At 42.2% G+C, this 27222-nt stretch overlaps 1 long non-coding RNA gene across 1 annotated transcript; it reads right to left on the minus strand.

The window, feature by feature from the left end:
* Positions 1-26905, minus strand: LOC149750433 (uncharacterized). Its single transcript, XR_016392161.1, has 3 exons — positions 26493-26905; positions 6797-6964; positions 1-6525 (listed from the first exon to the last, which is right to left on the minus strand). It is a non-coding gene; the product is annotated as an uncharacterized LOC149750433 (long non-coding RNA).
* Positions 26906-27222: the final 317 nt, after the last annotated feature.

Below are 27222 nucleotides of genomic sequence, written 5' to 3' on the forward strand. Positions count from 1 at the left end.
GTGCTTCATATGTATATTTAATCTAACTTGAGTTCTCAGTTGTGTAGAAGGAATATGTGATTAGCTTAAGATGGAGAAAGATTACTGTGTCTATTTTATTGATCATGCAACTAAAACTCAAATACATGAGTTTACCTGAAGTGTAGTAGCAACAGTGGGAAGGTATTAAAGACATGACCATGACTTAGAAGTTGATGCTTGTGTTTCAGAATCTGTCACTTCTATTACACTGTCATTACATGACCAATTGGCTTTTTTGAGTCCATGCTCAATAGATGTTGTTTTGGTTTTTTGTTTGTTTGTTTGTTTTTTTGCGGTACGCGGGCCTCTCACTGCTGTGGCCTCTTCCGTTGCGGAGCACAGGCTCCAGACGCGCAGACTCAGCGGCCATGGCTCACGGGCCCAGCCGCTCCGCGGCGTGTGGGATCTTCCTGGACCGGGGCACGAACCCGTGTCCCCCTGCATCGGCAGGCGGACTCTCAACCACTGCGCCGCCAGGGAAGCCTCAATAGATGTTTTATTAACTTAGAGATGCTTAGAGATCCCAGTGACAAGGATCTTATTGCTTTCCAAAGTTGTCTTTATTGCTGGATAAGTCTACTTTTTACTATGAATAATAAGTAATATATTACACCAGTTAGCACTTTTGATGTTGTTGCATAACAAACCACTCCAAAATTTAGTGGCTTAACACAAGCATTTATAAAGTTCATGATACTAGAGCCAGCAGTTCAAGCTCCACTTAGCAGTTTTTCTGCTAGGTTTCTTCATGCATCTGTGGCCAGCTACCAATTGATGTTGTCACTCTTGGGTGGGCTCTCACACATGTCTAGAGCCTCAGCTGGGACAACTGAGCTGACTCAGCTCTGATCCGCATGGTCTCACATTCTCCAGCAGGCTAGCCTTGACTTGTTCACATGGCAAAGGCAGGAGTCCCAACAGTGCAAAGAAAAACACACAAGGCCTTTAAAAGCCTAGGATTGGAATTGGCACACCATCACTTCTGCCACACTGTATTGGCCAAAGCAAAGTCCCAAATCCAGCCTAGATTCAGAGAATGGGAAAATGGACTTCACCTTGGAACAGAAGAAGACACATTATAAAGAGTGTAGATATGTGGAACTATGAACGACTGTGACCATTTTTGACATGTACCACAAATATAAAAATTGCATTTAGGAGGTATTGGGTATGATATTAAGGATATAAGAGATGATATTCAAAATGTCAAAAGGACAACCAGTAGGGAATGAACACTAAACATTCCAGAACGGATGACAACTATAAACAATAGATAAAGCCACATTGATGTGTAGTCATTGACTTGAAGGATGTGATACTCAAGACAAATATAGGCTCAAAAGATACAAGTTACCTTATCATTGGCTGGAGCTTTGAATTTCTAGCAGAGGACTCAAGTTAAATCTGAATAGCTTCAAACTTAAGTAGACCCAAAGGCCTACTTTGTGTTTTTCCACTGGAAGTCTGAACTTGATTCTCAGATCTTTTCACTTCTCTGCCTGGAGATTTCATATCCACCAAATGTGAAGCAAAAGATCCAAAGGGACAGTCACAAAAGAGATGATTTGCCTCAAAGCCTAAACTTGTCTACCTCATGCCTTCTCAGATCATGGCAGAAGCATAGGGCTTCTCAGATTAGCCACAGAATGGGAAGGGGGGGAAAAGGCATCTAAAGAGAAGAAGACAGTGAGAGTTTATCCCACTGGCTGCCTTACCCTTTGGTGAGGGATGAGAGAGCCCTGGGTGAGTCTCCACTCTTAAGTAAGAGACTCAGGCTTTATCTTACTTGTCTAACTTCCTAGAGGGAGGAGTCCAGAAGGGAAGCCATTCTTGTACAACAAATATTTCAGCCCAGTGCAGTGATTCCATCCACTGATATAGAGTGGCCAATAAATTATGCTTAAACCTGAATATCTATACCATAGCCTGGCTTTTGGTTTAGAGTAAGGGGTGGGTAAGGAAGAAGGGGAGAGGGAAGACTAGAGGCCAATGCTATATGCTGCTTACCATTTCACAAAATACTTGTGCACACAAATTCTCATAATACATCCTGAATTTTCGGAAACCCCTGTGAATTTACTTTAACAGTCAATTTTGCATAAAGTATCTCTATTTACTGTATTCATGTCAGTTGGGATTCTATGGTTGCAAGCAACAGAAACCAATGCTAACTTAAGGAATTTGCTGGAAGCTAATGAGATAGCTCACAAAATCAAAGGAAAGCCAGAATCACCAAGACAGCTGTTAGGATCTAGACAGCGTTAACTAATGGTCATTTCTTCCAGGTGCCAATGATAGGATAAATCAGCTTCAACATTTTTTATCCTTGTATCATGTGATGTAAGAACCAAATTTCAGGGGAACAATGTTTAGCTGACCTAGTTTGATTGCATGCTCATCCACTGGACAGAGAAAAGCATGGCACCAAACAAAGGACTAATTTGAGAAGAGAGGACTCATTTCTCATTTTCCAAAATAATAGGAAAGGTTGCAGGGCCATCCAAAAGGGTCCACTGTGATATCATAGCCACAGTATCATTAAAGTGCTGAGTGAAGACATGCAGCGAGGTGAAGGTGGCCTGGGGACTGTAATATGTAATAGGCTAACAGACAACCTCAGAAGAATGTATTGTTAGAACACGTCTATTTGGATAATTGAGAAATTCAGTAAATTTGCATAACACAATTGCTCTAAAAATGTACCTGGCACTTGTTTTGAGCAGGCAAGTTAGACAAAGAGACAAAAAAATGATTGCCATGAAGGAGGAAGCTTTTTTCTTCTACTCACAATCCCCTAGAAATAAGAGGCATGCCACGCTACACCACACCATGCAGGGCCACAGAGGGACGCACCAAAGCAAGACGAGCCAGCAGAGAGAGGGGCAAACTGTAGGCAGGAGCTTTTATTGCAGTTTACACAGGAAGGAATGGGAGAAGCAAGGTAAGCAAGAAATACAAACTTATGATTGGATAGTCTGAATAACTTTGATAGTCTCTGGACTGTAGGGATGGTTCCCAATTGTCCAATACCTGGTCCTGTGTTGATTAGGGCAGGAGCTAATATCCCAGACTGAAGAAGTATGAGAAAAGGAAATTGGTGGAGGGTGTTGTTTGCACATCAAAAGTATGCTGGCAGGAAAGTTGTTTGCCTCTCTAGGAATTAGTTAACTCTGGGAGGGCGGTTCCCCAGATCTGTAAGGCCCCAAATGCCAGAGCAGCAATAATACAGAAGGTAAGAAAAAATAGTTAAAGCAACTACATTCTTTGGGCAGCCATGTGAAGACGTATAAAGACACTAGATAAGCGCTTTACTACAGAGCCTCATTCTAAGTTCCATTTTACTGACCATCCAATATGCTGCAGGCATAGTCTGTTGAACCTCCTTCCACCACTCCAGTTCCTCTTCCTTTCCTCTAGCCTTGTTTATTGTGGCTATAGCAACTGTTTTATTATAGCCACAGTTATTGTCTGAATTTGCTTTTAAACATGATAATATGGTATCACCAACCATATTTTAATAATCTATTTTAAGATATTAAAAAATCTTATTTATATTATAGATTATGGTTGTATGATCTTCCAGACTGGTGCCAACATATAATAAATCCCCAGTAAATTAAATATGTTTAGCATGTGAAACTAAGTCTAATTATTTTTTCTACTTTGATGTTCCTCTGTCTTCACATTTGTTTCAACTCCCCTAGTAGAATCACATTCTTATTTATTTCCTCTCTGGGCATTCTTGAGATATTTCTACTCAGTAGAAATACAATATCACGCTTCACTGTTTTATTAAATATATCAGACATCAGGCTCTCTGGATAGTGAGCCAAAAGTTGCCAAAGGATATATTTCTTTTGTCTGCTGTGAATCATGCCAGCAGGCTCAACAGAGTAGTAAAGACTGTGTGTTTTATATTATTAACTGAATATGTGAGAACTGATCTTTGCAAGGAACTAATTGTCCTATAACCTTATGCCATCATCGAGAGAGATTTAAGCATTTTTTATTTTCTCCGCAGATGAAGTGTATGTTTTCTTTGGCTTTACTTCTATTGAGTTTGGTTAATCCCTTTCAAACCAGGAGACTCAGACTTAATATATATACTCTCCTTTGTACAAAATCTTCAATATTTTGCAGTTATTAACACACAGTTTATCTGTCATTTTAACTGTGCTCACCTGAATTATGCCAATTTATACTTAACCATACCAAATTTCATTTATGATTCTGATTTTTGTTTTTGATTTTCAACAGCAGTTGAAAGTGATTTAGCATAGCACCTTGAATCGTTTCTTTTGTAAACAGTGATGATGTAATGTTCCTCCACAATTATTTCCTTTATAGTTATTTAGTTTTTATATTGATAGAAAAGGAAACTCAGCCAACATTGACTTTCTACATTTTAAATTAAGTCTCCAGTATCTTCACATGACTATGGCTTCTCCTAAATTTCAAGCTTTTAAGTCTGAATTTTACACTTCCTCATTTCATAAACCTGGAAAAATTACTTTCTTCTTTTATTTCCATCTCCCCATATAGGAAAGTTAATAATTTATCTACCATAGGTCATACTGTGAAATTCCATTAAGAAACCACCATGGTGGTATGTTGCTTTGGGAGAGAGAAAAACCTCCATAAATAGTGGTTTGCACCAGTCTTCCTCCTAACACTTCTCCACAAGCCCACTATTCTGATACACAGGTTTCTGCCCAGTTCCAGAGTTTCACATTTTCTTCTTTTATGAAGTAACCATTTCCCATGAAGCTTACTTATATACTGCTCATTCTCAGTGTCTCTACTTCCTAAATAAACATATGGAATGGATTCAAACTCCTGAACTCTGGGAACTTCAATAAACTGAGATTGTTTAAAGAAAACTCTCAGTGAATAATTATGCTATCCCTCCCCCAGGAGGCTGCAGAATGTTAGCTTTGAAAGGACTATAAAGGACATCTAGCCCAATCTCTGCATTTTAGAGATGAGAAAACTGAGCTTTTGGGAGCTTGAGTAATCTTGAAATTTGCCCAAATTGACAAGACTAGTAAGTGGCAGATCCGTATGTGTATAGTTTCAAAAGCATGAAATATTGATAATTACTTCATTTTCATTAGTTTCTTTTTTAAAAGTATCTTAAGACTGGGGCTTCCCTGATGGCGCAGTGGTTGAGAATCTGCCTGCCAATGCAGGGGACACAGGTTCGAGGCCTGGTCCAGGAAGATCCCACATGCTGCAGAGCAACTAAGCCCGTGCACCACAATTACTGCACTCAAGAGCCTGCAAGCCACAACTACTGAGCCCACGTGCCACAACTACTGAAGTCCACGCACCTAGAGCCCATGCCCTGCAACAAGATAAGCCACCACAATGAGAAGCCTGCACACCACAAGGAAGAGTAGCCCCCGCTCGCCGCAACCAGAGAAAGCCTGCATGCAGCAGCACAGACCCAATGCAGCCAAAAATAAATAAATTAATTAAATAAATTTATTAAAAAAATAATAAAAGTATCTTAAGGCTAATATAGCCTGGTTAAATTTTTGTAGTCTCAAAACTCAAAGGGAGTTTCCTGGTGGCCTAGTGGTTAGGATTCAGGGCTTTCACTGCTGTGACCTGTGTTCAGTCCCTCGCTGGGGAACTGAGATCCTGCAAGCCACACACCATGGCTAAAAAACAAACAATCAACCAAACAAACACAACTAAAATAACCTAGTGTTATTTTGTGCCTCATTTTTTTAATCAAAGAATTCCTCCTGAGGCTTGTGCCTTTAGGAATGATTTCTAAGAAATCATTACTCAGAGGTGATATTCAACATATTAAACAACAGGACATCATAGACATTGCCCAACAATTGGTGTGTCTGTTCTTGTCCTACCAGCTGCATGTAACCATGGGGATATTACTCAAAAATAGACAATGCCCTGTGTTAGAAATTTTAAAAAAAATAATCCTGAGAGGTGGTCACAACACAATGAAAATATAATACCCAGTAAAACTATAATATTTTCACTATCATGTTTGGTCCACACAATTTGTCCTTTCTCAAAAATTTAAAGAGGAAACAAAGGACATTTTTCCCCACGTGATAATTCTAGTAGACTGTTAGATTTAACTGTTAGTAATGGTAACAGAATTGAACTTCTGGAGCTGGTAAAATTGATTGCCTCCTCAAGTTAGAATTTTTAATATTTTATAAAATAACCTCTGGATATAGTTATCCATGTATGTAATTTGTAGTTGCTACATTGGGTTTGGGGAGTGAGGACATAATAATATGCTTTATTAGCAAACTTGAACATGGGCTAAATTTGTGTTTGCTGATTGACTACAGAACTTCATAAACATGGCAGTGTATTTTTCCCAAAGTCAATATGGAAATGCACTGTGGTGCTTGCTTTACTCAGCAAGTCTGAATTTGTGGCAGGAACACATTCAGTTTTCCTGTGCTTCTCTGTTATTTGGAAGAACCAGACAGAGTGTTTCGTTGTTCTTTTGCTTCCCTCCACCTAGAAGAAATTTAAAAGAAACAAAAAATTTTTAGTATTAGAAGGGAACCTAGAAGTGTAGTGTAATTTTCCACACAATGCAAAATCCCTTCTATGAGCATCCCTGAAGAATCTTCAGCTGGCTGCTTCCTGAATATTTTTGATGATGGGGAGCTCATTGCTTAATGAGGAGCTGTTCCTTACTCAAGAGCTCTGGTTGTATAAAGATTTGTGTTAACCCTTAATCCGTGTTTCTGAAAATGTATCTCTGGACCAGCAGCATTAACATTACCTGGAGGGCTTCCCTGGTGGCACAGTGGTTGAGAGTCCACCTGCCGATGCAGGGGACACGGGTTCGTGCCCCGGTCCGGGAAGATCCCACACGCCGCGGAGCGGCTGGGCCCGTGAGCCATGGCTGCTGAGCCTGCGCGTCTGGAGCCTGTGCTCCACAACAGTGTACCTCAAAAAAAAAAAAAAAGAAAAGAAAAATTACCTGGAAATTTGTTAGAAATACAAATTCTCAGGCCTCCACTCCAGACTGACTGAATAACAAAGAAAATTCTAAGAATGGGGCCCAGCAGTGTTGTAACAAGTCCTCCAGGTGATTTGATACATGCTAAAGTTTGCACTGCCCTATATACAACCCCATACAATAAAATTAACAAGAACAGCTCCCCTGTTGGCACAGTGGTTAAGAATCTGCCTGCCAATGCAGGGGACATGGGTTCAAGCCCTGGTCTGGGAAGATCCCACACGCCACGGAGCAACTAAGCCCGTGCGCCACGGAGCAACTAAGCCCGTGCGCCACAGAGCCTGCTCTCTAGAGCCCACGTGCCACAACTACTGAAGCTCGTGCGGCTAGAGCCCATACTCCGCAACAAGAGAATCCTCTGCAATGAGAAGCATGCGTACCACGAGGAAGAGTAACCCTCACTCACTGCAACTAGAGGAAGCCCACGGGCAGCAACAGAGACCCAACGCAGCCAAATATAAATTAAAAAAAAAAGAAAAAAAATAATTCTTTGGGTTGCAGATATCAGGAATCCAACTATAAATTTAACTTTAGCATAAAAGGGAATATCGTAGTTCATGAGGCTTGTGATAATGGGGTACTTCATAGGATCAAAGGGATTGATCTGGACCTACAGGACCTGGGCTTCTGCTATTGGAAAGAAGGCAAGGAACGTCTTACACTTGTTCATGCTCATAGTGTTCTAAATGGCTCCACCCCCCACCCTCCGCCCATATGTTGCTCATTTCTGTCTCTGCTTAATTTTATCCTCTACTACAGACAGGCTTCTGTTCATGGGAAGATGACTACCTTCTCTACCCTCTCACCCTTATACATGCCTTCATATGCCTCAAGCACCTGACCTCAGGGGCAGGGCTATTCCTCCTCAGACTCCGAATCAAGAAATCCCAGGAAAGAACTCCTAGGGCAGGAAATGTTAACCAAAGAAAGGCATTGGGAAATCTTGCTGGGCAAACAAATAACAATAGTTACTGTAGTCTATTGCATAAACTATAGTCAATCTTACTTTGGTAAAGGAAGTTCAGAAACACTAGTCACCTTGCCCAAATCACTCAAGTCAGTGAAAATTGAAACCCCCAAAACTTGAAATAATAAAATTTAAGACTACAATAGAGTCACCCATTTACTGAAGACTGCCCTAGAAAACTTCTGTTTGGATTTTAAGTCAACATTTTTGTACTGAACTTTCTCCCCCCCATGAAAAAATAAGAGTTTTATAAAAATAGCTTCATGAGCCTGCAATAAAACAATGGTGAAAGAAATACAATTTTTCCTATGTCAGACAGATGATTGAGATTTTTTTGCATTTATGTCACTCAAAAATGATTGTTATAAACTTCCAACTTGGCAGGAATGTACTCCCAATGGAGGAAAAGAAAACATCAAGCCAATCTAAAGTCATAAAAATTTAAATAAAGTAGTTAAGAATAAGCACAAAATAGAACATTTTACGGGTTTTCTCAAGAACTTTGACTTAAGGCTTCCCAATTCAAAAAAATTACAACTTAGAGATTTGACATTAGCAAAATGATTACTTTTTCTTTTGATATACCTTCTACCTAAACTCAGAAAAAAATGTAGTAATGGGTCTTCCCTGGTGGCACAGTGGTTGAGAGTCCACCTGCCGATGCAGGGGACACGGGTTCGTGCCCCGGTCCGGGAAGATCCCACATGCCGCGGAGCGGCTGGGCCCGTGAGCCATGGCCGCTGAGCCCGCGCGTCCGGACAGGCTCCGCAACGGGAGAGGCCACAACAGTGAGAGGCCCGCGTACCGAAAAAAAAAAAAAAAAAGTAGTAATGAAGCACACGCATTAGGAACATTCATTATCCAAGCATAAGGAATTCCAAAGATTTTCTTAGCAATGTTCATTTGAGCTCTTTACCCATAAGTTGGTCTTCCCATTTTTCCCTTTGCATGGTACACTATAGCATAACACATTATAGTTTATGTTTTTAGGGCATGTTATAAGCCATATTAAATGGGCTCGATAGCTGAATCAACATAAGAATCTGAACTCTGGAATTTCCAGGTTGTTGAATGTCTAAATTCATAAGACTGCTGTGTTACACTATTTATGGACAGTTTCATCAAAACAAGCACCATCCTAGGTTTTGTCTTTCCAACTTTATGTTTCCTTTCACCCATTAGGCCATTGTGGCTCTCCAAGGCAGCCTGGGACAAGGCGTTTCCGTCAGCCAAAGCAGAGCTGAGCTAATGTGCCCCTAGTGAATTCTGATATTGAAGTTCTTATTAATATTTTATTTTATTTTATTTTATTTTATTTATTTATTTTTTTGTTTGTTTGTTTTTGCGGTACGCGGGCCTCTCACTGTTGTGGCCTCTCCCGTCGCGGAGCACGGGCTCCGGACACGCAGGCTCAGCGGCCATGGCTCACGGGCCCAGCCGCTCCGCAGCATGTGGGATCTTCCCGGACCGGGGCACAAACCCGTGTCCCCTGCATCGGCAGGCGGACTCTCAACCACTGCGCCACCAGGGAAGCCCTATTTTATTTTATTTTAATAGATCTTTATTGAAGTATAATTGCTTCACAATACTGTGTTAGTTTCTGTTGCACAACAAAGGGAATCAGCCATATGCATACACATGTCCCCATATCCCCTCCCTCTTGCGCCTCCCTCCCACCCTCCCTATCCCACCCCTCTAGGGGTGCAAAGCACTGAGTCCATCTCCCTGTGTTATGCTTCTGCTTCCCACTAGCCAACTATTTTACATTCAGTAGTGTGTATATGTCGATGCTACTCTCACTTCGCCCGAACTTCGCTCTCCCACCCCATCCACGTCCTCAAGTCCATTCTCTACATCTACCTCTTTATTCCTGCCCTGCAACTAGGTTCATCAGTACCATTTTTTTCTTTTTTTAGATTCCTTATATATGCATTAGGTTCTATATGAAGTAATTGTTTTTTAATTCTTAAAATCATTATTGACTCCTCCCACAAATTTCTGTCAAACAAGCAGGACAGAAGCTGTTACAAAAGCAAAGAAACATCAGTGGTTCTTATGGTAATACACGAGCTCTCTATTTTTCCATGACCTTTTGTGCTAAATGTTAAATCTGAAGTGGTGCAGAACAGAGGGAATAGACTCGGTTTTTCCTTACTCACAATTTCATTTCAGTGGACAAGTCATAAAAACAAAATCAGAGGACCTCATTCTGTTCTCTATCTGGGACACTAAATAAGCCCATCCATACTATTTTGCCACAAGTGGATTAAGAGGGAAATTCCAAATCTCGGTATAACTATCCCCAAAGTCATCTGGTTCTACTCTCACTTGTCACTTTCAACTGGAACTCAAAACTGCCAACACCCTAGAACCAGTTTTTATGTTAGGAGGAATATACACTAAGTCTCTGGCTCAGATGAGAATCTTGCTTTAGGATGGTTTTTCCTTATGGTCTCTATATGCCTGGCTGTGTGTATGAACTTTCTTCTCTATTCTGAATGCCTGATCTGGGAAAATTACATATATGATGATGGTTTTGATAATCAGTATGATGATAATGATGTTGACGATGACTTCACAATCATTTAAAGAGCATTTCCTATGAGGCAGCCACTCTATTAAATACAGTCGGTTCTTCTCCAGTGTCTATGCATATAATGCAAATTAGTTCATACATGACCGGTAAATAGGGAGATATCAATATAATCAAGATTACTTTGATTCATAAGTAGTTCTCCCCAGCATATGAATATTTTGCAGCTCAGTGCACACATGTTAATATTTTACAGTTCAATGCTCACTATTTATTAAGGTTTAAAAAAACACGGGAAGTCATGAAGTAATCCAGTACAGAACACAGTGCCCATTCACCCCACTTTCTTCCTCTTGGCTCTATCTTGGAAATGCTCACTGGGAGTTTTCCTGAATCCTGGTGCATTTTGCCCTCATCTCCATAACTTGGCAGCATCTACCCTTACTCAAACCCTCTTTCATCAAGCAGCCATCAACTTTTCTTAAAGGCAAGTCTTATATTTACTTAGTATTTCTCTTTTTAGGAGAAGTTTAACTGTGATAGTATTTTATTAGGATGGGTATTGTTATTGTCAGTGCTTTGGTTACAAAGTTGCGTAGATTTTGAGCAATCTGCCCCAACTCTGTTTTTCTTATAAATCGTCTTACTTTTAGTGTGCAAGTTTGCAGAATGAGTGGTTTGTGGTTTCTGCACTTATTTTAGAAATGCCTGTTCTTTACCTATGTAATCTTATTCCGTTCTTGTCACTGTTTTATGGCATAGGTGTTATTCCCCTTAACTGATGAAAGGAAACCAAGGCTCAGAGAATTTAAGTAACTTGTCCAAAATCTCATTGTAATGAGAAGGCAAGATGACTTTGAGTCATTATATATACCCCACTTATTACCTGGCTTCCTAAACTTCTATTCAGCTTCATTTTCCAGTCTTAGGACCAAAGTGAAGGCAAAGGCAGTAAGACACAGACCCCGTGCAGCAGAGTTGTGGTGAGCAGGGAGCGATGATCTGCCTTGCCATTCTCCTACACTGACAGCACTTCCTTTTCATTTCTTGTGGAAGACATCCCAGAACATTTTTTGTTGTTGTTGTTCCAGAAAAAGTCTCCAGAAAAATAAATTAAGTATGTGGGTCAGCTGTAGCAAGCTACTGATAATGTCACATGAGGGAGGCTGTGGAGTTCTGCAGAGGGAAAAAAGCCAGGCTGAACCTGACCTGGCCCTGGTTTCATGGTACAGTGATATAGCACATTCCAGAAGAAGAAAATAGGATGTTGAGGATTCCAATAAAAAATAATCCCAGAAGAGATTTCCTATTGTCCGTGGAGTTCCTTTTAGAAATTGAATATGATTTGAGGCAAGCACTATTGTTCATCTCACAAATGAAAATAATGCATTTTTAAAAGAAATGGTCTTACGCAGCATCATCCTATTTTTATTAAAATAGAATACAGACATACAAACCCTCTGAACAGTAAACATCAAAATATTAATGGTATTAATTTCTGAGTGGTAGGATTATGGGTTTTTCACTAGTTTATATTTTTACAAAATGTCTAAAATGAACAAGCATAATTTTTCTAAAAAGAAGTGATAAAAGTTACATCTGAAAACAAATTTTTAGGAGAATTTTGTGATTTTCTTCCCTGAGAACAATTGATTTTGTATTGGGGAAAGACATTAATAATAGTTTTCAGGTAGATCGGTCTCTTGGTGTCACTCAGCTTTGCTGTCCTTATAAATGTCACAGACTTGCTATTTTTTTTCCTAGTCTTTCATTTCAGCTTTTCACGACTTTGCTTCTCCCTCTTTCCCACACGTTTTATCTCATCCACACTTACGGTCCGTTCTTCACCTTTCTCTGCACTGCTGCTTCTCCCTCCTTTCCTCGACTCAGGCATCGCTGCTTCCCTATGATCCCCAGCCACCCCTGTGCTGACTCTAGCATTCTCTTCCACCAATGGTGCCAGAGTTCACAGTTGATTGCACACTCCTATTGTTTTGGAGGATTTTTTTTTTTTTTTGCCTCTTTTCCCCCCATTATTTCTCCCGAGGATAGCAGTGGCTATTGGTTTACTTTGAAGGAACCTATGTCATTTGGGTTTCCTGGCAGCACCACCGAGAAGACGGATTCCTCTTAGAACATAATCACAAAACAACAACAACAATAAATCTCTATTTCTAAAGTTTTTCTGTTGCCACTCACTCATTTGTTCCTTAGTTGCAGCAGCAAAATGGTCATACCTAAAAACCTGGAGGCTTGGTAAACACACAAGAGGTTATTGTAGACTCCTCTCTCAGAAACGTTTCCTTTTCCTTTTATTGTCTATTATGAGTGAATTACAATACTATCAGGATCTAATCTCACTGGTAGCTTCATCACCTCTGGGGAAAATTACTGTAAATCAACAGAGCTTGTCTGCAACTATGTCTACTTCGATCCATGAATCCTTGTGGTGTTTCACTAGGATATCTAAGTTTGCGTCAGTCCCTGCTTTCTGAATCAAAATGAGCACAATGTCATTAATTCAATCGATCAGTCTGATGTGCTGCTTCCACAGATGATCAAGATAGTCAAGGTCTCTGTGGGCTACATTGTCATAGAAAGAAGACAAGTTAACACAGACCTGTGGCAAGACGGTGATTGTATCTTGCTGCCTTGTAAAAGCAAATGGGTTTTTAATTTTCCTTACTGATCACATTCACCACATCAATAGTTACACTCCAAGTGCCAGAGACTTTGTGAATATATTCCAGTAAAGATCCAACATCTGGTACAACAGCTGCAACTGGGTAGCCCCAGTTGCCACCTGCCTCGATCCATCTAGTTTTCACAAGGGCCAGGCAGGTGAACCGAATGGGGATATGATAATGGAGGTCACCATCCTTGCGTCCCTTTGCCTATCTCCACAATTCTTGGTGTACAAGATTGCTCCTGATTTACTATCTTGGCTGGAGGAGGGCAGTTTTAAGGACCTCCACTTGGGTCTTTCTACCATAATAGCTCTTACTCCATAGATCAGGTATCCAGTGTAAGGATTCTGCTTTCTGTTAGGTATACGTATCCCAGTTATGCCCTTGGGAACTGGGACAATAGCCACAGTTGGGTCTGCAGACTTAGTAGACCCACCATCAGATGGATTTGGACAGGATTCCATTTGTCACCTGGATTCCATAAGATTCACCTATAACTGGGGGATCGTGTTGGTGTTTTGAATCCCCCGTATCCAACAGCCCTAAAAAGCCATGGTCATTCCCCTTATCCCTCTATATACTTATTCCAGTACATGACCACAGATCCCTTTAGGAAAGGAATGGGGGAAATGATAACTGTATATTCCCATAGCGGCATTGTGGGGTTCTTTCTCAAGCGGACCTAGCCTCTCCTTCAATTAATGGCCTCTGGGAGTGAGAACGGGCTCAGATCTGGAAACTAGGTGAGGGGTCGTGATTTCCCACTTCTGCAGTTGATGTTAACTTTCTGCTCACTAAGCTCTATAGTGTTTCTCATTATATAAGTGAAGTAATATCTTAGTTAACTGCCCATTGATCTTGCCTCCCTGGGATCACCGTGGTCTTTTATTAGCTGTTGCCATAAAACTTTGTGAGAGAAAGCGCCCCATATGAGATTTTGACTTGTTGCCTATTTCTGTTATATTTACCTTTCTCTTGTCTGTTAAGTGCTAGCACCTGGGCTCTGCTATCCCAGAATTCTCTCACCTATCCTGACACTAGGGAGCCCAGTCCAAGGCAGGATCTCCTACAGTTACCAGTGAGGATAACCATTGTGGGGCTTCTCAAAGATGCTGGTACCCTCCTCGCTAGCGCATCCTTAGCCCTTCAATGGAAGGAATGTTCTTTGGACCACACGTTCAGGAATGGGTTCTCTTTATTACATAATAAACCCATTCTTATATCTTCATCTCCCCAAGATTTCTAACCCCCTCCTCAATATTCTGCAAGACAGTTCCAGCATCTCTACCTCACTGACAGCATCTCTACCTCATTTACTACCTCAACATTATGTTAAATTTTTATGGTCCGTACTAGGACTGATTTTCGATGTCATTGCCAGGATATGAAACTCCTAATCTTAGAACACTCTCATATCAATGAATTCTCACCTACACAGCCTTAGATCCTGCCCTTCCTAGCCCAACTCTCTCAAGATCCATCCCTGGATATAGCTTCCCATTTCCTGCCAGTACATATTAGCCGGATCTTGGGGCAATGAAGGGAGGCAGGAGCAGATTCAGAGGAGGACACTCATCCACCAGGCAACTGCTTCAGGTGAGGGTTTTGAAGGGTCTCCAGGAGAGGAGGGGCTCTTTTCCTCTAGCATTGGGATAAGTGAGCCACTTCTGCCAACCTGGAGAGCTCAGAGGGACCAAGATCTCGGGGGCTCAAATTCTCTAGCTCATCCACCCCAATGTTCCCATTCCATGTTGCAGGGTCTCACTCATTCCCTCTCAGGGCTCTGGTTTTGACACAGACTTCTCAAGGCTGCAGGTTCACTCTTTGTTGTAGGTCTGCCATCCTTAGAATTAAATCCTGGGCCTGAGGTAAGGAAGACAAGAGCCTTTTTAAAAGCTGCCATGAAGGTTTTCTGACTTTCACAGCATATCTTCAGTTGATATTTGATTTAACTGAGCCTGTCATTTTCTTTTTCATGACTTGTGATGCTGTTCACAAGACCCAGCCAACACCACAGCCGTAGGATACACGTCACTGCCATACCATTCAGCCCATCACTGGTGGAATTCTTCATGACTAGGATGCTGCTGCAAGCTGGTGGTTGTTATCACCTCCCTTAACACCAGTCAGAGGTCCTTGACTGGTAGAAGAGCAGACTCCTCTCTGAAAGTTTCCTCTCCACGGTACTTCTGGTTCCAACTGTCTTAAGCCTGGATTTCCCTAAGAAGCAGAGCCTGACATGAGGGTTTGCATGCAGGTAATTCATCTTGGGACGTGATCCCAAGGAACAGAAATGAAGCTAGAAAGAGTAAAACAGGAAAGGAGAAAACACAATCCAAAGGTGTGTTATTAAGCTGATCATTGGGCTCGATCCGGCTGGGAAGTTTCTAAGGGGTCACGTAAAATATGCCTCAGAATTGTCCATCTGAGTACCTACCATGGGTCAAGGGGATGTCTGCCACGGGAAACGAAACTCCCTGCCAGGTTTGCACAGCCATTTTGTCAGAATGGCCGAATGGGTTCCTCAAGGCATCCCACAGGGTACAAAGTGAAAGAAATAGAGACACATGTGATACAGCTGAGGTGGGTTGCTCTCAGATTACACCTGCACGTTGCTGGTGAAATTCTTACTGATTAGGGTGCAAGCCAGCCCCACTTAACCTCACGTAACACCAGTCACGTCAGTGACTAGAATAAAAAAAAAAGGGTCAAAATGTTATAAGACAAGATGCAAGATGTCTCTGACATGCATCTTCTCCCAGAACATTGCCTCGTGTTATTCTCTTTGCCCAAAACTTCTATTTCGTTTACCATCACTCTGATTCTCTCCCGGAAACAATCTCAACAGGGTGTCTTTCCCCATCTGTAAAGCTTAACCCAACAACACTCTTATTATCTAATAGCAGTATTCAGCCAGTTCCTCTGTGTAGTATCCTTTGTGGATTTCAGATTATGACTCTTTCCTCAGGTTGCTTCTCATATTATTTAACTGTCCCTGGTCATAAACTGTAATAAATTTGTGACAAAGGTTTCTTGGGTCGTGTCCCCCTGAGACATACACTTTGAGATCTGTAGGAAGTTCATTGGGGAGTGTCTTCAGGATCAGCACCAATGGGGAGGGAAGGAAGTAGGATAAAGCAGAGGGAGGAGCTGAGCTGGGTTGCAACAGAGCCAGGCTGCAGCCAATGGGGAGCTGTGCATGGCCTGTCTTGTCCCACCTTGACACAAATTGGGTAGACGTTTGTATCCTGCATTCATCAGTCTTTGGGTGGGGACTGGCCCCAGGGAGGGTATGTTCTTGGGTGAGGGATTGAGAGCATTTCCTGGAGAGTGACTCAGCTGAGAGACTTCAGCCGCCAAACACTCCCAACAGCTGGGGAGATGATATCTCAGTTCTGAAGGGAAGATCTGGGCAGTGTATCATAGTATTAACTATAGCCCACCCTTTCTGCTGCTTGGATTATTTTCTTTGTAAATTAAGTTCCACAAACAGTTCTTCCAGGATTCTGGTTAGTTCTTCTTGTGGGAAATTTAAAAGAGGAAAGTTTGCAGGAAAAAAACACAACTTCTGTCACTGCAGTAACGGAGCCTGAGGCTCCAACTAACCGTCTCCCTCTTCTGCTGCCAATTCTATATCCTCTCACCCTTGGCTAGCCTCTCTGTTGGTCTTGGTGCCTTACCTGGTGGGGTGACCTAGACTCTCATCCCTGACAGATCTGAGACCCTGGTTGCCATGCCCTTCTCAGGCTCTGACTGTGGCAACTTGTCCATTTACTATCAAAATTGGGAAAGAGATTACTAGGCGACTCCCCTAGAGATGACCTGAGTGCCAAACACGTTTTCCCTTAGTACCACTGTACATTAGCAGCCCCACTTCCTCCTGGTGACCAGAGTCAGTTACCCCTACTGTGTCCCCAGTATGGCTCATCCCCAGAATGATGATTCCTTTTTTTATTGTCTCTTACAACAAGGAGTCTGAAATGATTCGGCAGCAGCTACAGCTTATTGGTTAATGGAAAGATTACTCTGTCCCTGGTGGAAGTGGTTTCCCTCTAGGATACAAGATCTCTAAACCCACAGAGTCCAGAGTTGTACGGACAGAAAGCACAAATTCCCGACAGTCACTGATAGTGATGACAAACACATCCACTCCTACTTCACCTCGTTTCTCAGACCCATGTGTTCTTCCTGCTGGGGATACAGTACCACATAGTGGTAGCTGATTTAGGGTGAGTCCTGCAACCTGGAGGATGATGCCTCATCCTCACAGGTTATCATCTCCAAGCCTGGGCCTCAGTGGCTCCTTCAAGGGCCATTCTATTCCTTTTGCAGGCTGGCATGGTCCAGTTGATATTATGGTCATGTGTCCACTTTTACACTCCCCTGGACTGATACAGAGTCATATGGGATTCCATGTTTGTGGGTGAAACACTGTAATCCCTCAGAAGGTAGTGCTGGCTGAGATCCTGCAGGCAAAAAAGGCAAACCCACATCTATAGGTATTGATTCCTGTCAAGATTGCTGCCCCTTCCAGGGTAGAAAGGCTCCAGTGTAATTAACTTGCCACCAAATTGTTAATGGGACTCCTTGAGAGATGGTACCATATTGGGGATGTGGGGTTAGTTTGTGTTTCTGGCAGGTTGGATGTTTGGCAATTGTAGTAGCTAGACCAGCCTTGGCGAGTGGGAGTCCATGCTCTTGGACGCCCATGGCTCTCTGTTCATGCACCCTTTGTGCCAGCACTGGGATGGCTGATGACTACCAGTTAAGGCATTCTGTCCGATTGGTTCTAGTGTCCCTTCCCTGGTGGATTGCTCTCTGATAAGCATTAATTAACAATGGGATTCAAAAACCTTCACATTTTGGGTCATGCCCAATGCTCTAGCCTCCTGAGCAATCAGTGAAGCTAATCACCAAGAGTAGATGACTAAGTGCACTGCTCAGAAATCTGCTGACTGGTAGGATTTCCTTCACTGTCTTTCAGGGTCTTCCACTGCAGGGCTACAATGGAGCTGTAGTGCAGGCACAATTCATTTTCATCCTGTGTCCACACACCAAGGTGACCCAGTGAATTTAACATGGCCTTTTCCCTCTCTGTCAGTTGGTCATAAGGGACCCTCCATGGTCCAGGTGTGAGCTGAGGGAGAGGAACCATTGCAACAGAGGTAGAAAACATGAATTCAATCTCTCCTGGAGCTCTCTTTTGCTTGTAATTAAGTCCTGAGCCTGATGCTCAGTTTTTCCTGTGTTCTAGCTGTAAGATAAGAGTCTCTATATATGATGCCAAAGAGAACTGGCTCTCTGATTGTTGATTAATCATCCTCAGGCTTTTATTGTCTTTCTCCAACACATTAAATGTCTACAGTAACAGCCATCCATTTCCATAGTTCTTAAAATTACTACTTCCCCTGAACTTCTCAAATGCCTGAGATGTTACCCCTGTGAACCCCCCACCAATACCCCATCCCAGCTCACCATCAGGGAAAGTCTTAACAGTTGCTCGGCATCTGGGCTTTCTATCCTATTCCACTGATCTACATTTCTATTTTTGTGCCAGTACCATACTATTTTGATGACTATAGCTTTGTAGTATAGTCTGAAGTCAGGGAGCCTGATTCCTCCAGCTCAGTTTTTCTTTCTCAAGATGGCTTTGGCTATTCAGGGTCTTCTGTGTCTCCATACAAATTTTAAGATTTTTTTTGTTCTAGATCTGTGAAAAATGCCATTGGTAATTTGATAGGGATTGCATTGGATCTGTAGATTGCCTTGGGTAGTATAGTCATTTTGCATATCCATGCTCCACCTACCACAGTGTTGGTGTCATTGCCAATGACCATGGGCAATACGGCTCCAAAATCCATTTCTGAGTCAGCTTTCTCAGACCAGTCCTGGAACCAACTATCCTAGGTCAGGTTCCCCAAGAGGCAGACTCTGAGATGAGGATTAGCATATGGTGAATTTATGAGGGGAGGAGTGTCATCAGATCGCCATGAACAGGAGATGAAGGAAGAAGGACTGAGCAGAGGGAGGAGATGAACTGCATTACAGTCACAACAAAGACCTCAGCTGATCCCATAGGGAGTTCTGGGCTAGGATATGGGCCACTCCCAAGGGAGAGGGTGACTTGGGCAAAGTGGCTCTCCTGGGCTAATGGAAATTCACAAAAAATAATTCAAAGGAGAGCAGTCAGATGTCAACACTCTTGACAGCTGGGTGAATGAGCACCTCAGTCTTTTATTTAAATATTTATTTATTTATTCATTTATTTATTTGGCTGTCTCAGTTGCAGCATGCCAGATCATAGTTGCGGTATGTGGGGTCTTTCATTGTAGTGCGCAGGTTCTCCTTTGCAGTGCGCAGGCTTCTCTCTAGTTGTGGTGCGCGGGCTGCCCATGGCATGTGACATCTTAGTTCCCCGACCAGGGATCGAACCCACATCCCCTGCGCTGGAAGATGGATTCTTAACCACTGGACCACCAGGGAAGTCCTGGGCGCCTCAGTCTTGAAGGGGCCTATGGGCCCCATGTCATAACATCCACTACATAAAGCCAATTCTTCTTTCTCAAATGAAGAGAACTAATAAGCCTATAACTTCCTCCATTATAAGGCAGGAGACTTAGCCCAGATAAATCAGGCCTAAAAACATCAACAGTATTAATAACATGGTAACTGTGGATGACTTCATATAATCCCAAGGTCAAAAAGGCAAAAATATAACTTCTCTCACCCCAAGGATGTGCTCTTCATATTTTGTGTATCCTTCCCTGTAATAATGCCATGGAAGAGAAGCAAAGATCCTATCTTCTATACTTTCTATAAACTTTTAATATCACCCGTCTATAAAGATGAGACTTAAAGTCTATCCAGGTTTTGAAACCAACCCTTTTAAAATATATTTCCCAACAAAGCAATTCTGGCAGAGTTGAGGATAGGAAAACCTTTCTAAACTGCTCTACTCCAGATGAGTGATACTGCTTTCACACCTGTGTACTTTTGCAAATTCACTCTTTCTGCCAGAATGTCTTTCTTACCCCATGTCTTCCTCCAGAATTCTATTCATGCATAAGGTTGCCAGATTTAGTAAATAAAAGTACAGGATGTCCAGTGAAATTATTTTTTTTACATCTTTATTGGATTATAATTGCTTTACAATGTTGTGTTAGTTTCTGCTGTAAAACAAAGTGAATCAGGTATATGTATACATATATCCCCATATCCCCTTCCTCTTGAGGCTCCCTCCCACACTGCCCAACCCACCCCTCTAGGTTGTCACAAAGCACCGAGCTGATCTCCCTGTGCTACACAGCAGCTTGCCACTAGCTGTCTATTTTACACATGGTAGTGTACATATGTCAGTGCTACTCTCTCAATTCGTCCCAGCCTCCCCTTACCCCTCCTGTGTCCACAAGTCCGTTCTCTATGTCTGCATCTCTATTCCTGCCCCGCCACCAGGTTCATCAGCACCGTTTTTCTAGATTCCATATATACGCGTTAATACACAGTATTTTTTTTCTCTTTCTGACTTACTTCACTCTGTATGACAGACTCTAAGTCCAACCCCATCACTACAAATGACTCAATTTCGTTGCTTTTTATGGCTGAGTAATATTCCATTGTATATATGCACCACATCTTCTTTATCCATTCATCTGTCAATGGACATTTAGGTTGCTTCCATGTCCTGATTATTGTAAATAGTGCTGCAATGAACGATGGGGTGCATGTATCTTTTTGAATTATGGTTTTCTCTGGGTATATGCCCAGTAGTGGGATTGCTGGGTCATATGGTAGTTCTAATTCTAGTTTTTTAAGGAACATCCATACTGTTCTCCACAGTGGCTGTATCAATTTACATTCCCACCAACAGTGCAGGAGGTTTCCCTTTTCTCCACACCCTCTCCAGCATTTATTGTTTGTAGATTTTTTGATGATGGCCATTCCGACCAGTGTGAGGTGATACCTCATTGTAGGTTTGATTTGCATTTTTCTAATAATTAGTAATTTGAGCATCCTTTCATGTGCCCCTTGGCCATCTGTATGTCCTCCTTGGAGAAATGTCTACTTAGGTCTTCCACACATTTTTTGATTGGGTTGTTTGTTTTTTTGATATTGAGCTGCATGAGCTGTTTGTATATTTTGGAGATTAATCCTTTGTCCATTGCTTCGTTTGAAAATATTTTCTCCCATTCTGAGGGTTGTCTTTTCATCCCATTTATGGTTTTCTTTGCTGTGCAAAAGCTTTTAAGTTTAACTAGGTCCCATTTGTTTATTTGAATTTCAAATAAAAAACAAATGCTTTTTAGTATAAGTCTGTCCATATATTCTATGGGACATACTTATACTAAAAAATTACTTGTTGTTGATGTGAAATCCAAATTTAACTGGGCATCCTGTACTTTATCTAGCAAACCTACTCATTCTTCACACATTTACTGAACATTTACCACATGCCAGAAGCTATTCTAAGTACTGGGAATATAGTGCCAAACAAAAGTAACTCAAATTCTTGCTCTCATGTGATTTACATGCCAGTGTAGAGAGCCTGGCCATAAACAAACACACAAGTAAATATACAATAATATTGTCAGAACATAAATAAATGCCATGAAGAAGAATAAAGTGAGGTAAGGGGGGGAGTGCTGGGCCTGGAGGTGAGGCAGTGTTGTTCTACGAAGTTCTTACTGATCAGGTGAAATTTGAGCAGAGACTTGAAAGAAGCGGAAAGCCAGCCACGTAAAGATTTGGAAGGGGTATACTCTCCAGGCAAAGTGAACCCCAAAAACAAAGTCCTAGAGGTGGAGGGACAGCAAGGAGGCCGGTGCGGCTGGAGCACAATGCACAGGAGGAGTTTGCCAGGAACCCCCTGGCAAAGGTGCGGGCAGGGACGGGGGCAGGAAATTTTCAGCCTTTTGGTCACAGTGAGGGCTTTGGCATTTACTCTGGAAACATGGAGCAGACGCTTGATGAGGTCTCACATTTCAGACAGAGCAAATGTTCAATTAATAAATATTTGTTAAATAAATGGCTTCCATGTTGAGAGTTGACTCTTCTTGCTGGGGCAGGGAGGTGGGGCAGAAACAAGGAGGTCAGTAATGAGGCCAATAGAATAATCCAGGAGAGAGTTTGGACTACAGTTGTAGCAGTAGAGATGGTAAGTGCTTGGGTCCTGAACATATTGTGAAGGTATAGCTGATAGGATATGCAAAGAGAAGAGTCAAGGTTGAGGCTTGAGTCTCTAGAGAGATGGAGTTGCCATTCAACAAGTTTGAGAAACCTGTCGGGGGGAGCAGGTTTGATGGTGTGCAATGGGGGAAGATGTGGAAATCTGGAGTTCAGCTTCAGACTTGTTGATTTTGACATGCATATAAGAAATCCATGTGGAGATGTTGAGGCAGCAATTAGATGATGAAGTCTGAGTTCAGAAAAGAGAAATGGGCCGTCTGGAGATGTAAATTTGGGAGCAGCCACCTACCTAAAACCATAGATCTGGATGAGATCCCTGAGGAGTGTGTATAGACAGAGAAGAAATTTCCAAGGACTGAGCCCTGGGGTCTCTAAGTGTTTAGAGCTTGAGAAGAAAAGTGGAAAAGAAGTCATCAGTCTGGCAGGAGGAGACCAAGGGAGAGTGATCCAGAAGCTAAGAGAAAAAACATTTCAGGAAAGAAGATGTGATCATTTGTGTCAAATGCGTCTGAAAGTCGACGTCGGATGGGGCCTGACCGTTGGGCTTAGCACCCTGGAATTACTGACTCCTCAAAAAGATCTATTTCGGTAAGATGGTGGGAAAGAAAGCCTGATGGGAGTAGAATAAAGAGAGAATGAGAGGAGGAAAATAGAGCTAGCAACTATAGGCTAGGCTTTCAAGGAGTTTTGCTATCACATGGGAATGATCCCAAAACAGAGGGGAAAGATAATGACGTTGGAGTTGAGGAAAGCCGTATCAGGAACAGTGTTGAGCTTGGGAAAGACAGTGGGAATTAGCACATGAATGAGAAGTTGGCTTGAGACAAGAGCACAGGCAGTTCATCCAGAATCACAAGAGGAGGGTGAAATAGCGTGTGTGGCGAGAGATGCAGAAAGGTGGGCAGAAGTGGTGGGAGGGGCACACGTGAGCTCTCTCATGGCTGCGCCTGTCCTCTTAGTGAAATCAGAAGCCAGGTGGGCGTGAAGGAGAGGAAGGATGAGGTACTGGTTGGGGAGAGAGGGGAAAGTGTGAGCAGAGGAGTTGCCTCTGGAAGTGTGATAGGATGGCCCGGCAGCACTAGGGCTACAGGAGATTAGTGGTTGTTAGTTTAATTTAGAACCAACACCATGCTTGTGTGTTTTTCTTCAGTCACTTTCAGCTGTCCAAATGCAGGCAAGGAGTAGGCAGAAAACTGGGTATAAGAAGGGGTGGAATTTTGGCAAGCAAATATGTCAAAGTGAGAGAGAGGCAAGGGAGCCTAGAATGTGGTGGGCAAGGGAATGTTTACAACGACTGCCCAAGAAATCTAAATCGGGTTAGGAGGGAAACCAGGACATCAGTGGGTGAAGGACACTGAACAGATGGTAGGATCAGGGGATTGGAGGATCCAGTGGGATTGAAGGATTACTGGAATCAGAGCACTACAGGGTGCTGAAAAAATAGGAAGCGGTGGTCAGAGTGAGATCCTTGAAAGTGAACGTTACAGAAGCCTTGCAATTATTAGTAATATTAAATCTAGGCTATCACCAAGCGACTGAGTGACTGAAGTAGGATAGAAATCACTGAAAGAAAGAAATCGATGAACTGAGAGGTCTGAGAACTTGAAGAGAGCAGACAGTGAACCGTTGCATTAGTTTCCTCTTGCTACTGTAGCAAATTACCACAAACTTAGTGGCTTAAAACAATACAGATTTGTTGTCTTACAGTTTTAGCGATTACAAGTCTAAAATCAGTCTCATTAATCTATAGTCAAGGAGTCAGCAAGTCTGATTCTCTCTGGAGGCTCAAGGGCAGAGCCCCTCCCCTGGCCTTTTCCAGCCTCTAGGGACTGTCCGCATCCCTTGGCCGTGGTTCCTTCCTCACAACTGTATCACTCCAACCTCTGCCTCTCTCACATCTCCCTCTTCTGACTCAGATACTCCTGCCTCTCTCTCATAAGGACCCTGTGATTACCCTGGATAATCCACCACTCTCCCCCGCCCTCATCTCAAGATTTTTAACTTTTAAAATGTTAATCTTTACATCTGCAAAGTCCCTCTTGTCACTTACATATTCACATGTGCTAGAGATGAACACGTGGCCATCTCTGGGGGGACATTATTCAGCTACCACACCAGCAATATATTTTTTTCCTCTGTGAAGACTTTCCTGATTCTGGCACTCCCACTCCACCCCAGGCTGAGTTGATAAATATTCCTTTTGGTTCACCATTGCACTTTCTAAGGACATTCCCGTATTAGAGGATATGGCTTCTTTTTTTGCGGTACGCGGGTCTCTCACTGTTGTGGCCTCTCCCGTTGCGGAGCACAGGCTCCGGACGCGCAGGCTCAGCGGCCATGGCTCACGGGCCCAGCCGCTCCGCGGCATGTGGGATCTTCCCGGACCGGGACACGAACCCGTGTCCCCTGCATCGGCAGGCGGACTCTCAACCACTGCGCCACCAGGGAAGCCCAGGATATGGCTTCTTTATTTGAGTATGTGCTATGCTAGGTTCTGGGTTAATCGCTGTTAATACAAATAGGATACAACACTTAAAAATTCTCGCCTATGTTTGCTTATATGCCTATTTCCCCAGGTAGACCGTGGATCACACCAGGACAGGAACTACTCACATTCATCTCTCTGTCCTCGGTGCCTGCCATGGCACCTGACGTATAACATGTACTTGGTGGACCTTTTTAAATGGGTAAATGAGCTTTGTGTGCATTTAGTAACAGAAACATCTTCCTAGGTGATCACATGCACATGAAAAGAAACTATTTTCATAGTCCTAACCCAGCGTCCTGACAGCACTAAATTAGTATATGCCTTAATGATACACATGTACCATTTTACCAATCTGCAAGCTAATCCCTCAGATGTCTGGAAACAAACGCTAGTCTTCTGAATAGTATGTATTTTTAATATTATGTATTTTTAATATCCACCAGCTAACATCTTAATTTAGGGACATCGTAGTTCATAATGGTTATGCCAAGCCTGCTTATTTAGAGAATTTAGATTGGGTCATATCTCCAGGGAAATCACCTGAATTAAAATAGAAAGTATCATCCATCTCTTATTCAGTCACGATTAGAGACTGATAAAAACACATCAGCAATCATATAAAGACTGAATTCCTCAAAAGCAGCCTGGCAAAGTAATAAATAATATCCTGTGCAAAAATCAACTGCAGACACTTTTTAAATTCATATCCTTTTATATGAATATTTTATAATTATTACCTCAAAGACCTAGATGATAACAGATTCCAGTGAAGATTTTGATATCTACAGTTACGTAATGGTGAAATTAGATTCTGGGACACTGAGTCCATTGTAAATCTTCTGTAAATGGAATTATCAAAGCCTAAATCATTTTTCACCAGACAAGTTGCTTTCTTCAGCTGTGCAATCCTACCACTGCGGGAACATCTTTTGTAGATTATAGAGACCTACATTATAACCCTATCCTAATGGCTGATCAGCTTCTCAATTGGAAAAGCCCCAGAAGAGTTCTGTCATCAGAATTATTTAGATGCTACCCTGATTTATGAACAGCAGTCCTTGCCAAACTATTATCCCTGTGAATGGTAGGGGTATCTTCCCTCAGAATGTAGACAGAGGTTTGTCCATCCCATTTTCAAAAAATACTCATGTTTTAAACTAGTATACCATACCATATATTTCCTCAAAACTCAAGGCCTATTTCTTTTTGACAAATTATAGGGTCATAATTTCTAAATTGAGACTTCATGTAAAGAACAAACATACTTCAGGCAATGGAGAGGCACTGATCACAGTTATTCTCGTTCAGATCAAAACAGTGTAAAAGAACTTAAAGCTATTAGTAGCATAGCATTATCAGTCATTCATAAGTCCTTGATTCCCTAGACAAAAGCCACCCAGAGACCAAGTCCAGCTGTCCTAATATAGATGCAAGGCACTCATATTTCTGTGGAGTATCCTCCTACTATGAAAATCAGAATGGGTCCAGGTACAACCCTAGAGAAATACATGCATGTGTGAGTAAAGGCACACAGACAAGTGTGTTCATTGGGGTATTGTAGGTAACAGCCAAAGTGAAAGAGGGCAGATTCCACTTACCTTTGGGGTAAAGTGGCGACTGGATGGCGCACAGGAGGGCTCCTGGGGTGCTGGCAATGTTTTAATTTTTGATCTGGGGACTGGTTATGCAGGTGTGTTCACTTTTTGGAAATACACTGAACTGTTGTTATTTGTACACATTTCTGTATGTATATTATTCTTCAACAGAAAGTTTTTTTTTTTCCCTTTTTGTTTTTTTAAAGATCAAGAGATTTTCTCAGCTCTCACGAGGTTGATCTTGCTATTCAAAATGCATTCCACAGGACTAACAGCATGGACTTCTGGGAGAATGACCGAAAAGTAGACTCTCGGGCCCCACCCCAAACCTACTGAACCTGAATCTGGATTTTGACAAGATCCCCAAGTGATTTGAATGCACACTGAAGCTTGAGGAGCACTGATCTAAAGCATAAAATTACAAATAGAAAAGCTCAGCATGACAGTGTAATAAGTAGTATAATGGAAGGAAGCACAGGGTGCTATGGAAGCCAGAAGAGGCACCCCTCGCCCAGACCAGCTCAGCTGCCCCGCTGAGTTTGCTCCCAAGCTGAGTAATTCTGGGAGGACCTAATTGCCAGAAATATTGGCTTAGAACCTCAGGTTTGCTCCCTCCCTTATTTACGGTTTAGCATTTTAGTGAAGAGCAGTAATAGGCTAGAATCAATACAAAGGAAGCCTGAGTTTCAGGCCAAGAAAGGGCTGCTGTGATTCTGCAGTTGTTTAAAAAGAT

Source organism: Delphinapterus leucas, chromosome 1 (assembly GCF_059928025.1).
Source record: "Delphinapterus leucas isolate spDelLeu-1000000601 "Yukka" chromosome 1, BTC_Dleu_Yukka2, whole genome shotgun sequence".
NCBI lineage: Eukaryota > Metazoa > Chordata > Mammalia > Artiodactyla > Monodontidae > Delphinapterus > Delphinapterus leucas.